The sequence below is a fragment of the Tachysurus fulvidraco genome, chromosome 3, assembly GCF_022655615.1.
Source record: "Tachysurus fulvidraco isolate hzauxx_2018 chromosome 3, HZAU_PFXX_2.0, whole genome shotgun sequence".
Lineage (NCBI taxonomy): Eukaryota > Metazoa > Chordata > Actinopteri > Siluriformes > Bagridae > Tachysurus > Tachysurus fulvidraco.
In genome coordinates, this window is record NC_062520.1 from 24,912,459 (window position 1) to 24,922,478 (window position 10,020).

Below are 10,020 nucleotides of genomic sequence, written 5' to 3' on the forward strand. Positions count from 1 at the left end.
CCTGCCCGGTGTTGGGCTGTAAGCACAACCCCCACCTGTGGACATCCATTTGTGGCCTGCTGGAGGTAATTTTGCAGGGCTCTGGCAGTGCTCCTCCCCTTCCTCCTTGCACAAAGGTGGAAGTAGCTATCCTGCTGCTGGGTTGTTGCCCTCCTAAGGCCTCATCCACATCTCCTGATGTACTGGCCTGTCTCCTGGTAGCACCTCCATGCTCTGGACACTACACTAACAGACACAGCAAACCTTCTTGCCATCTCGCATTGATGTGCCATCCTGGATGAGCTGCACTACCAGAGCCACTTGTGTGGGGTGTAGACTCCGTCTCATGCTACCAATAAAGTGAAAGCACCGCCAGCATTCAAAAGTGACCAAAACTCCAGGCAGAAATCATAGGAACTGAGAAGTGGTCTGTGGTCACCACATGCAGAACCACTCCTTCATTGGTGTGTTTTGCTAATTGCCTATAATTTCCACCTGTTGTCTATTCCATTTGCACAACAGCATGTGAACTTGATTGTCAATCAGTGTTGCTTCCTAGTGGGCAGTTTGATTTCACAGAAGTGTGATTGACTTGGAGTTGCATAGTGTTGTTTAAGTGTTCCCTTTATTTTTTTGAGCAGTGTATATTTTTTCACCTTTATGAATGTTTAAATGATCTGCATTTTAAGTGAAATGAAGCACAGTCATGTCTTTCACTCTGCTTTATTATAGCTTGGCTTTGTTATATGAGCATGGATTAAAAATGGAAGAAAAAAAAAGCCAGACAGAATTCTAGCAATTTACAGCATACACACACATTTCAGTGATTACCTGCATATAAAAAGGTGCTGTGTGTAGTATAAATGTCTGAAACATTAATACATAAATAATACATGTGTCCTCACTGGCACAGCATGTCATTGTGAGCTTCCACAGCTTTCCAATTACAAATACGGGCCAGTATATAGTGATGTGGCATTAGATGGTTCAATATAGCTCTTACACCAGGCATTTGACTGTGTGTGATAAATGGTTAAAACTACACAAATATACTACTGTGGTAGTGTTTACAATCTTTGGACAATTAAGACCCTGAAATGTATATATTTTAAAAAGACATTTCTATAAAATTGAATAAATAACTGTATAATATATTTATAATTATTTGATTTTGCTCTATCCTCTCCTCTGTCTGTAGCTTCCATAAAACAGCTAAACCACACTTGGCTTTCATTAAATACATACATATATCAAAAGATAGATTTAACTGACTGCATAAAATAGTGTATCATATTTTACATGATGTGAACTGTAAAACAATTTAATCCCCCAATTTCCTCTCTTTTCCTTTCTGATTCAGCCAATTTCCTTTCTGATTCAGTCAATTTCCTTTCTGATTCAGCCAATTCTCACATAAGTGTGAGGTACGTGTGGCTCTGTGGACACTATTTTTAGTCAATACTGCCTAGAACTCCTTGCGTGAATGAGGAGGAGTATTGTGATTGTTTTTCTTTGTCGTCTTATGTAAAATTATTGTCTAAAAACATAAATGTTGAGGTCCAAGCTTATTCTGTAGGGTAATATAAAGAGACTGAAGAGACTTTGTTTCAAATGATGAAAAGGTGTAAATGAATCATGGTAAATTAAATTATATTGTATAATATTATATAAGGAATAATGACTGAAGAAAAACTGAAATGCAATGAGGAGTTTGTTTACAGTGACCATAACTAGGATGACATATTCATAGAGAGTTTTTCCTTGCCAGCATTAAAACTGGCTTGTGCAGTAGGGATAAATATCAATTTAAACTTTAAAAAATTTATTCTAAATTCACTCCACTAGAGCTACATTTAGGTACCTGCCAGAGTGAAGCTAACTAAAAGCAGAAAGGAAAAAAAATCCTTGTGCTTCAGAATGGTGAAAGCTATTTACCATCTAGATCGCTCAGTAGGTCTCAAATTACTAACCTCCTCTCATGTGTTCCTCTGAACAAACAGAGATCTTTTCTACTACACCCTTCTCATAACACCAATGTTGTGAAACAGTGTACTTAATAAACTGGAAACTTATATAGTAATACATACATGTAAATATTCATTATACTATTAAATATTAATCCATGTTATATTTTTTCTTGTTCATAATTTTTTTATATTATATATTCTTATCAAATTCATGGTCTTAAAGTCCAAAGACAGTTAAAAAGCTTGCAAAATATTTTTAAAATATGTATACAAAAGTAGGAGAATGTGAAAAGATGCAACAAAGAAAGATCAAGACACATGGCCAAAAGGTACATGGACACTTGACCAGCACACTCATATGTGATTCTTTCCCAATCTATTACTACAAAGTATTTTTGGAATAACACAGTAGTGTATGATGTCTATATGCTGTATAGTGAAGCATTACAATATCTCTTCACGGGTACTAAGATGCCCATCCTGACAATACAGCTCTGAACCAAGCATGGGTTATGAAGCTGAGAAACTTCAAGGTCCTCCACAGAGCCCTGATCTCCACCCTGCTGAACTCCTTTGAGAGGAATTGTCATGTTGTATACAGAATAGAAATGTCATGCCTATTCTAAGACCTCACAGGACTTAGAAACTGCAACCAGCGCCAAATAAAATGTGTCTGTATAAGTGTGATTGTCAGGTTTCCACAACCCTCTGGCCAAATTGTGTATTAAAATCACTGAAAATATATTGAAAAAATTGCAGATCCAATAAAGCGTGAAGCCACTTCCATCATGTGATCGTGAACGTTTTGCTATAAGGTGAGAACAAAGTAACTGGATTAAACAGCAGTGACCACACAAAATAGAGAAAATAAATGATTTTTAGTAACTGAGTTTAATAATACATACACTAACATCACACAACTTATACCTATGTGTGTTTAATAATGCATACACTGTCAGCGACACGGGGATAAAATAGACCAAATGCAGGATAGCGAAAAGAAAACAGGTTTTATTAACACACACACACACACACACACACACACACACAAAACACGAAACAGGACAAAGACACCAAAAGACAACAGAAGATTCCACACTGCTCAAGGCAACGCGGCTCAACTAAATAGACAAGATAATTAGACACATGAAGAACAGGTGTGCAGAAGCGAGCAGGAAGCGACAAGGGCGGGGCAGACACAAAACATAAACAAATGCATATGGCCAAAGTCCGGGCTGAATCCTGACATACACTATTACAATGTCAAAATTTTAATACTTACTTTATCAGTCAGTTCCAGCACCAAAAAGTCCACCACAATACACAAAGAGAAAGGACCACTTCCCACCGAATGTGATTGCGAGCTAAAACCCATGCAAGATAATTATACAATGAGGTATTCAGGATTATAAGTGACAAAATCATTGGTCAGATTTCTAAAGTAAAACAGATTTTCAACAACAGTGAATGACAAATTATTTTATCCTATTGATATACTATGTTGATAATTCCTAATTTACTGTGTGATATGTCACAGAAACGGAGTGTCAAATGAATGTAGAAAAATGGAAGAGCTTAATTTTATGTTCTACTCACTTGCTCCATTGGGGTTTACTACAGAACGACAGAAAACATGGATTCAATCATGTTAAACAGCATTTGATAAGTTTTTTCCTCCCCAATTTAAGGGAAATTAAATGCAAGTAGATGGGTACTCACACTTGTAGTAAATGCACTTGTCAACACGCTGAAAAAGAAAGACAAGGTGCAATCAATGAAATCATATAGTATATGGAGCTATTACACAATATAAGGAGAAATAATCATGTTATTAGACAGTCTACCTGTGGAATGATGCAGTTTATGCTCAAGTGAATTTCAAGCAAGGTGCATTCGACATTTGTATTTGAAGATGGTGTTAATTTGCGTATAACTGTGCCATCCTACATGTGAAAAAACAGAGAAAACGCATGAATGTGGATAGTGACTACTTCATCCATTTACCACTGCGATATTTGTAAATGTTTGTATATACCTTGTTTTTAATAGTCCAGTCACACTCGTCTTTATACTGGTCATACAATCGATGAGTATCTAAGGAAGCGTTGCCACTCCTGTCACAGGTGACTGATTCCTCAGGAGAACATTCTAAACATAAAAGTTTGGCAGTGATTAGCTTCTACTAAGTACAATATTGGGCTTTTCAACTGAAGTTAACTAAAGGTTGTCATCCCTTAGAACTCCCTTAGTTCTCGCATTCTCTCTGGTCAAACACATTTCATACACAACATCAACTCTAACTGAGGTAAATAATATTGCATGAGTGATGTACATAATATAATGTAGACCTTTTGTATTGCAGTGTTTGCACAGATGCATTTAATGTGTCTAGGACTAACTAATTGAAGTCCTTAGCTCTTTGTTCCATGTAGCCCTGTCTGTGTTTTATGTATCACCATGGCCCTGGAGATATGGTTGAAATGGAAATAAAAGCACCTTGACTCTTGAATAGACTATAAAACATTCATGGCATACAAAAAGCCTTTAAAAGACACGTGATTGATAGAGACGTTACAAGTTGATTTATGCAACATTTATAGCCGGTTTACATTACATATAATTTCACTTTGAACATATTCAGTTCATATGAGGCGAAATGGACGCGCCCTCCTCGAGGCAGGCGGGATTTACGTTAGATGGATTCACGCACGCACACTGACACGCGCTATTCTTTCGGCTTCTCACTTTTCGGGGTCGCTACAGCGTAGGGCGTAATCTTCAGGGGATGGTTAGTTACCTGCAACAATAAGTGTGCGGGATCCTGCCTATGGATGCGTAAAGATCTGCCTTCTTTACGCATCGTTCACAAAATCTGCCCAAGAGTGCTGAGGCTTGCGCAAACTGTCCAAGGACAAGCAGGTTACAACAAGGATTTAAAATGTTTCACGAACTTAGTAGGGTCCAAACAGACCACCATAGATCTTATATAAAGCAGTAGGTGTCTCCGTTCGAGTTTAACGACAGTGATGTTAGACCTACTGTATATTAAACTACTCTATATTTCTAGGCTGAACAATTTTCAAACTGACTTCAAATCAGAGTAATAGCACAGGATGTGTGAGACAAGTGAAGGTCAAAACGAACATTTTATAATCCGCGACTTATTGAACGAGGGAATGAACATGGAGATGACGTCCTGTTCATAACTTGGACGCATGAGACTCGGTAGCTGATGAAATAGATGTTGGTTACCTGTGAGCGCGCGCGTAAAATCTGCATCTCAAAGTATTTGTATTTTTTTTTAAGTAATACAAAACGTTAGGATGTCGAATATACCGCGATTCAAAACGTAACGCATAATCGAGGAGTAAACATTCCAGAATTTACTATACATCGAGTCATGTTTCCCGTGTGAGGTTATGAACAAAGTGTGTGAAAAGAGCTACTCACCGTGCGTATTTGCGAGGACGCAGCCGAAGAACAAAGACAGAGCGAAATAGAACCTCCGAAAAGCCATCATACTTTCTGCGATCGGCTCGCGTGAGTCTGGATAAGTGGTTCACGTGATTATTACAGGCCATGTCATAATACCACCACCTACCGGACATCTACTGTCAAACAACTTAATCACTTTTCACCCTGGTACAAACAAGTGGTCTAGTTTTATGAATAAAACATATTTTTCGTTATTTTATAGGCACCAAAGGTGTAACATCAGAGGGGTACATACTAACATGAACATAAGACATCTTAAAATCCCCCTTCATTAATTTGATCTGATTTAAATTAAAAACCTACAAGATAAACTACAATATTGTGTCAGAATGAACATTTAACTTAAATAGATTAGAATAGAAATCGCTACAAATAAATAGAACATGAAGCAAAGTCGCTGGTTGTGTTTAAGGCCTTGTTAAAAACCCATTTATTAGATGTAGCATGGGGCAGTCTGCGGTGGCTTGGCCTTTGTTTTTGCTAGTGATAGGGAAGCATTTTTGTTTTAAAGTCTGCTTGTTTTTTTTTTTTTTTTGTGTGTGTGTAGACTATCTATGAATTCATCTATGCATACATGGTCCTTTCACTGTTTTACCCATTTCCTTTAAGCACAAGCAATAGTACATGGTAGATGTTCTCTAAAGGTATTGATTGTGATTCAATTATGGAACATCACATAACAGCTTTGAATAGCTCCCAGCTATATCTCTATTTGACTTGCCCCTGATTACTTTATGTCCTACAGGTACATCCCTATCTGTCTTTCTTGGCCTGTTATTTATACTGCGATAAATAAAATGATAAATTCCATGACTAACTTTAAATAGCAGGGTTAAGTTCTAACAGAGTTACTATGTGCCCCTGTGCACAACTGATATTCTGACCTACCGACTCACTTTTGCTGGCTATATAAGCCTTGAATGTGTGACCAAAAGAAAAAAGTCATCGTGTTGTCATTTTGATTCCGTAAAGGCTGGATCAAATTCAGATCATCTGCAAAGGTTTAGGTATGGGCTTCCTAAAATAATTAGATTGAGATAAACAGTCTTAAAATTGAAAGAAAGAAATGAAAATAAGAACAGGTTTTCTTGTCTTTAGAATCACTGACTTTGATTTAGCAAGACTAAGTGAGGCATCTGTATTTGTAATTAAAGCACAGAAAAATGTCTTAGCAAAAACAATAGAAGACTTTCTAGTATGAGACCTTATGATTTGCCTTTTCTGAGGATGCATAATATACAAAAACATTGGTAATTGTTTGAGCCAATGTAGCCACCATCAAGATGAAATGGAATATGCCCAGACATGTTCTAATGCACCCGGGCATATTATAGCCTGTCACAGCACTGAAAGGACTTTTCCAAAAACATACACCCAACTCTAACGTTTGTTTTATTCAGTTCTGGACCAATTTACTTGAATACTAGATGCTGAATGGGCTAATATGCACAGTTGGTTAAAATCTTATCACCTGGCAATAAACTAGTTTTGATTAAATGAATATATTCTATCACCATACAGCGAGGTCATTTCTTCTGGGCATAATCTCTGCCTTAGCTTGTACAAAACCCTCACATAAACCTTTAATGCAATTTGAAGGCCATCAAATTCAAGTATTTATGGATTGGATGAAACATTTTCTTCCCTTTTATACTACATGCTAATTTCCATTATATATTTTAAATTAGATTTGATCATTCATTCATTCATTCATTTTCTACCGCTTATCCAAACTACTCAGGTCATGGGGAGCCTGTGCCTATCTCAGGCGTCATCAGGCATTGAGGCAGGATACACCCTGCACGGAGTGCCAACCCATCGCAGGGCACACACACACTCATTCTAGATTAGATTATGAATATACTAAATATAGGCAACACTAAACTGCATTTAGGTGTAAATGTTTGTGTATGGTGAGACCTAGTTTTCTCACTTAGTTGTATTCAATGTGATAAAATATTTCATTTTCAGCATTTCTCTTGCTATTGTCAGTCATTTACTTGTATAAGCCAGTTATTCAAATTAAATTTTTGTCTCTTATAACATGTCCGTGTCTCATAACAGCTTTTACCCAGCACTGAACTCTTCAACTCCATAAACCTCCAGTGAAAGTAAAATTCCCCCTAATTCCATAAGATGGTTTTATCAGACACACTGAATCAGCCCTGGCTTTCCTAAGCTTGATCATTGAGTCTTGCATTTTTAATAAATTTGTGAATACAGAAAATTTACTGTGTTACAAAAGACTCCCCAAAAGAAATCACCTGTGGTAGAGAGGAGTGATTTGGGGTGATGGGATCAAAATCTGAGATTTTAGATGAGGCATAACCAAGTGGTTTTGAATTCAACACCCCTTCAATTTCTATCAGGACTGTCCGTAAGACTTCCTCTGATATGGTTTGACTGCCAAGTACAACTCGCAGAGCGGTTTTAATTGAACAGATCTCTCTGTCCCATGATCCTCGAAAATGAGGGGCTTGTGGTGGATTAAACTTAAATTTAATCTGCTGATTTTCCAATTTAAGTTGTAATTCAGTGGTAAGTTTCTGGAAGACTTCCTTCAATTCCTTGCAGCACCACAGAAATGACTACCTTGGTCACTAAGAATTTCATAGGGCTTACCTCTCCTAGATATAAAGCGACGTAGTGCCATTAGGAAACTGTCCACATCTAGCCTAGTTAGCAAGTCAATATGTAGACATTGAGTGGTCTGGCATTTGAAGATGATGCCCCATCTTTTTTCTGTCCAACAACCAACCTTAACATGGAAGGGGCCAAAACAATCCATTCCAATGGACCAGAATGGATGTTTATACAATTGGAGCTTAGAGGAGGGGAGATCTGACATTTGAGGAATAGATGGTTTAGCACTCCACTTTTTGCATTCCAAACAAGACCACTGATGTTTCTTTACAGCTTGTCTCCCTTTAAATCATCCAACAGTTACGCCAAACTTCTGAAAAAACTCTCTCTGGGCCATGATGGAAAAGTTTATCATCACAATCTTTGACAATTAGCTGGGACAGTGGGTGTTTAGGGTCAAGAACAACTGGATGAGCAATTCCTGGTTCAATATCCTTTACACGTCTTAGCCTGCCGCCCACTACAATAAGTCTTGTTTCTTCATTCAGTTCTGGAGAAATGCAGCCAAGACGAAACGTTGTCGGAAAAAAAAAAGTTGTCGAATCGGACCATAAAATAGTACGTGTCAAAGGAACATTCAGTTCAGCTTGCAGGAGTTTTGAAAGTTGTGCACCTGTTAGAGCAGCACAAAGTTCTAGGAGGGGAATGGATATTTGCCTTTTTGGGGCAACTCGAGATCTTCCCATGATTAAGGAAGTTTGTACCACACTCTTATTGATTTCCCATCCGCAAATAGGCTTCTTTGCACACCATCCACATTGACTCTTTTTGTCTTAGAGGCCAACAAATCCATAGCTGCTTGGTCTTGTTTGGATGTAACAATGACTCATTTTTAAAAGGAAGGATATCCACTTGCCATAATTTCTCCACATCGTGGTGAAGTTCATCTATAGGGTTAGTCATGGTAAAGAGATACTGCGTCTCATCCATGTTAGTAATCGGTATTGGACCTTGAAGTACCCAACCTAACCTAGTCTGAATACTAAGTACACCTGGTCAATTGGATTTATCAGATGCGGATAATCTGCCCCAATAAGGATAAGTGGTTGAACATTGACAAAATGTTGGAAGAAGCAAATCTTGAAGATGCCTGAATCATCTCTGTAAAGTCTCTACAGGGTATGACTGTTTAGAAAGACCTAATCTGTTGGAAGAAAATGCATTGGAAATGGTATGCCCCTTGTTTGGGTTGTCAATGGAGGATATTTCAGAGGTCGCAGAAAAGCCTTCAAGTGCGATAGTGTCTTGACGTACAGTTCTAACGACTAAGGATTCAGTTATCCCGTCAATGCCTAGGGATTCAGAGGCTTGAGACAATAACATAGTACTTTCAGATCCATCATCTAGGATAGCATAGGTTTGTAAGGATCTACCTTTATAGTGGAGAAGCACTGCAACAACTTTTAGCAGTACCTTGCCAGGACCTCCAAGGTGAATAAGGTAGAATGTACCTTTATCCTGTTCACGACAGTTGACTCCATGAAGTATACCAAGATGTTTTCCATTACATTGTGGACAAGGTTTTTTCAGATCACAGTCAGCAGCTAGATGGTTAAGTCCACATCTTCAACATCATTTGTTTTTTTTTTTTGGTCAGCTAGACAGTGCTGGGATTTGAACTCTGTCACATATGTGTCGGTTTATATGTCAGTATAGGGAGAGAAACAAAAACTGTACAAATATTTGTTGACTTTCTGTTGTTTCAAATGTTCTTTATTGGATCTCCCTGCAAAAATGATATAAAGCGAACTGAAGTATTTTGCAGCATTTCTATTCATTTCTGTAGTGTTTCTTGTTGTCTCTCCATTTCAATACCTGCAGCAGTGGTGAGGGGGGCAGTGGTGGCTCAACTGGTTAAGCCTCTGGGTTGTTGATCGGAGGATCAGGGTTCAAGGCCCAGCACAGCCAAGCTGCCACTGCTGGGCCCTTGAGCAAA